The sequence below is a fragment of the Atta colombica genome, unplaced genomic scaffold (genome assembly GCF_001594045.1).
Source record: "Atta colombica isolate Treedump-2 unplaced genomic scaffold, Acol1.0 scaffold48, whole genome shotgun sequence".
In the NCBI taxonomy this organism is placed as follows: domain Eukaryota; kingdom Metazoa; phylum Arthropoda; class Insecta; order Hymenoptera; family Formicidae; genus Atta; species Atta colombica.
The window spans coordinates 145643-150466 of record NW_017259537.1 but is presented as its reverse complement, the minus strand read 5'-3'; positions in this window follow the sequence as shown (position 1 = coordinate 150466).

The following is a 4824-nucleotide window of genomic DNA, read 5'->3' as shown; positions in this document are numbered from 1 at the left end:
TAGAAAAAGTACATTTTTCGTCCCAAAAATGTTTTAAAAAAAGCTGATTGCAAAAAGAGTTTTCAACATTTCAAAAAAAAGTATTTTAGAGGAAAATATACAAGAAGATTGTAGTAAAATTTTACGTCAATCGGATAAAAATTGTAAGAATAATTGCACGCAACTTTGAAAAATTATATTTTGAGAAAAAGTAGCTCGTAGGCCGCAGAGAGACGATTTAGTCAGCTCTAACACTATGGTATAGTTCGAATTTCGTTCTAAAAATACTTGCAACATATTTCTATAACTATTAGGTGTACAACTTTGTTTCCGCCGTTTTCCTATAGATGGTTTTAGCGGTAAGTGGTGGTCGAAATAAATAGATCATAGACGTCATACAATAAACTTGGGCATCTGTCAACATAACCCCATAGAAACATTAGTCGATTTGTGTCTGCATCATAAAGTTATTTTCGATTGAAAATGTCAGTTTACGAGCCAAATTCTCGTCATTTTAATTTTTTGCTTCAATATGAAGAAATATGCGGCTGAGGCTCATCGAATGCTCTCAAATACTTATACTATCAAATACAATGGTGAGGCCGCTATTAGTGAAAGAACGTGTCGTGAGTGAATTTCAATGTTTCAAGAACGGTGATTTCCAAGATCATGCTCTGTATTTGGTGGGACCAGCTCGGCGTAGTGTATTATGAACTGTTAAAACCGACTGAAACAATCACAGGCGATCGGTATCGAACGCAATTGATGCGTTTGAGCCGAGCATTGAAAGACAAACGGCCGCAATACAATGAGAGACACGATAAAGTGATTTTGCAGCATGACAATGCTCGACCCCATGTTGCGAAAGTGGTCAAGACATACTTGGAAACGTTGAAACGGGAAGTCCTACCCCACCCGCCGTATTCTTCAGACGTTGCTCCCTCTGATTATCACTTGTTTCGATCAATGGCACACGGCCTGGCTGACCAGCCCTTCCGGTCTTATGAAGAAGTAAAAAATTGGATCGATTCGTGGATAGCCTCAAAAGATGACCAGTTTTTTCGACGCGGGATTCGTCCGCTACCCGAAAAATGGGAGAAAGTAGTGGCCAGCGATGGACAATACTTCGAATCATAAATGTATAACCAGTTTTTTACAATAAAGCCTCGAATTTCAGAAAAAAAACGGCGGAAGCAAAGTTGTACACTTAATATAAACTAATGATTTAAGCAAAAATATAATCGATTTTTTCAAACCTCAAGGATGGCGTTATTCCTTAATCTTTTAACTACTGAGAATTAGATAATATTCTTCGCATTAATCGATATGTATACAGGATCTTCCATAATTAATTAATATTTCAAGGAAAATTAATATTTCAGTGAAAGGGATGAAAATTTGAACTAAAAGTTCCTTTGCTAATTTTGGTTCAGACCATTACTTATCGAGTTATTAACGATTAAAGTTGATCGCAATCAGGTAATATGCAGACGGAGTATGCAAGAGCATACCATGGTACGCCATGGGACTCCTCGCGCTTGTTGTGCATTATCTCGATTAAAACTTATTCTAATTAATTGAAAATTATTCTAATTTTTATATTACAAATAATAAATAAATAAATTAATCAATAAATCAGTAAATCAAGTCGGAGCCAAAAACAAAGGAACAAAGGAACTTTTAGTTCAAAATTTCATTCTCGTTCATTCTCTGAAATATTTATGTTATTTAATTAATGTTATGAGATACCCTATAGAGCGTACATATCACAAAAGAATACATTACACAAATAGTTATACATAACACTGCCTATAGAATTACATTGCATACACTGTGAGAACCTAGTACAATTAGATGTGGGCGCAGCCAACCATGACATGGAAGGGGTATGACATTTAGTGTTTGTAAAAGTACATGTGAGGAATGCAAAGATTACAGAAGTCAAATTTAGAGAAACTGTACTGTAGTAACTATATTCTTAATCTATTAGGTTGATGCAAAAATAATGTCGATTTTTAGTCTTCAACTTTAAATAATATTTCAGCTCGTAGCACACTTATTTATATCGAAATAAAAATCGTTATTGACATAAATAAGAGCGATATCTGTACTTTAAAATTATTTATTAATATGGACACAAATATAATTTAATATATATTTATAATAGAATGAAGAATCAAAGTTTAAAACAGAAAAAAATTGACATTATTTTTGCAGTAATTTAAAGATCATGCGTTTCGCGGGTTTCCTCCGTGTCCAGATCCATTTTTAGAATGCCAACGTTTGATAAACCTTACAATCTACTTCATCAGAATGAAGAAAAACCTGATACTGAGCTGTTCCTCCAGGCCGTTCCTTTTATATTGGAGTGAGGGAAAGAAGAGAATTGTGGGTAGGAGAAGAGGTGGGGGGAAATTGGTCAGTCAATAATCGGGAGAATGTTTTTCCATATTTTATTTATGTTGTAGCCATTATCTTTTAGATTGTTAGGGTGTTTTTGTATCTCTAAGGCTTCTCTATATTTTCTTAAGGAAAGTATGATATAATGTTGGCTATTGTAGTCGTTTTGTCAGTACAGTATTTGATGTCCTGTTTCAATGTCGTGTTCTGATAATGCTGATTGCGTGACGTGTTTAGTGACATCACATTAGTGTTCTTTTATCCGTAGGTTGACCATTCTCCCGGTTTGCATCACTCTATATATTACATACAATATTATCATATATATTGCATCTGTATCATAAAATTTATTTTCTACTTTGCATTGCTCTTATTCTATCGCCGGCTCATCATATCCACTCTTGCATGTACCTTTCCACTTTAGCATTTGTAGTGTTTTTTGTTTTAATCGATTCTCTCTAGAAAAGAATGACAAAATAATGAAATGGATATGAATGGACGGAATGAATATAGGTATAATATTGAATAATAAACTTTGTAGTTCAAGTATTCATTTATCTTTCTTTCTCTTCTTTTCTCCTAAAGAGAAGAAAGGCCTAATATATACATAAAATATCATTCCTTACTTTACTTAGCTAGCTGTTCTTGAAACCTCGAACTCTTTGCAAGAAAAAGACTATATTGCATTTGAGTGCACTAATTAGTACACTTCGCAGTAGTATTCGGCTATTTTTAAGGATTAATATCTCGTTAACTAACTGGGGAAACTTACAAAATGGTAGAGGACTTTTCGACTCAGTTTAGTCCGCTCTACCTGCCCATGAAATATTTGGCGATTATTTCCAGATACCCTGTATATGTAGCATGTTTGGAGAATAATGATAAATTTTCGCATTGGGCAGAATGGACTAAACTGAGAGGAAAAGTCTTCTATCATTTTGCAATTTTGGCAATAACTTATATTATATAACTTATAGCCAGCAAATAATCAACTTACAGTCGATTCATAATCGACTGTTGAAAATCGACTTGAAAGTCAACTGGGAACAGTCGACTTAAGTTAACTTTTAATAGTCAACTATATACTGATTAGAAAAGCCAACTGGGAAAAAGTGAGTATAAGTTGACGAACAGTCATTCGTGTTATGTGAGATTTTATTAACAATGAACACATTTTTTCGAAAATTGCTGCATCAAATCAATACTGTGAATATCACCTACTTCTACAATTACAAAAATATGGCGCGTGAAAACTTTTTCATTCGCGCGTTAAAATATCGGCGTCATTTATGATAATTTAACCTTACTCTTATCTGATTTTCATCAACGCGTCAATTGACGCTTATGAAGAAATACTTTTATGTGCGACTTCAGTATGTCCTTTGCCGCACTTTTCCACGCAAATTTTGTGTGTTATGTTCACACAATGCGGAAAAATGATAATAAATAACACGTTAAAGCATTTAAAAAAATTGTGGGATTATAAATATTAATTGTAAAATATTAAATATTACAACAATAATAATTGTTTTTACAAATTGACAAATTATATTTCATTTTAATAAATTAACTTAAGTTAGTAGCGTTTATATTCATCCTGGCTCTCTCTCTCTCTCTCTCTGTGTGTGTGTGTGTGTGTGTGTGTGTGTGTGTGTGTGTGTGTGTGTGTGTGTGTGTGTGTGTGTGGTGCGTGCGTGCGTGCGTGCATGTGTGCATCTTTGACGCACTATATGAACATAGCATACAGGGTGGGTCATTTAAAATTTGGAATTTAATTTGACTCTAAAAAAAAACGCATGAATATTTTTCAAAGTTTATGGCTTTATTGGAAAAGTAGTACATTGCCATTAAACATGAAATATAATTTCATTCAAATGACTTCCATGGCTGGCTGCACAATACTATCCATTCTATCAACCCAATTTTTCAGTACATTTTCCACTGTATGGGCCGTATTTCATCGATGGCAACTTTGATTTTATGTTTTAATTCTTGAATCGTTTCTGGCTGGTTAGTGTAACACTCATCCTTGACGGTTCCCCATAAAAAATAGTCCAATGGAGTCAAATTGCAGCTGCGAGGCGGCCAATTGACATCAGCATTTCGACTGATTATGCGATTTTCGAAGACAGTGCGCAAAAGATCGATTGTAGCGTTGGCTGTGTGGCAAGGTGCGCCGTCCTGTTGAAACCAAATGTCGTCTGTGTCCTCCTTTTCAAATTTGGAAAGCAAGAATTCGTTTATCGCATGGCGCGGTAGCGCTCGCCATTGATAGTGACGGCAGCTCCTTGCTCATTTTCGAAGAAAAATGGCCCAATGATGCCGGACCAAAAACCACACCAAACAGTCACTCGTTGTGCATCGGCTTCTCCATGACGACGTGCGGATTCTCTGATCCCTGCTTGTTCACATAACCACTGAGATGAAAATGAGCTTCGTTAGAAA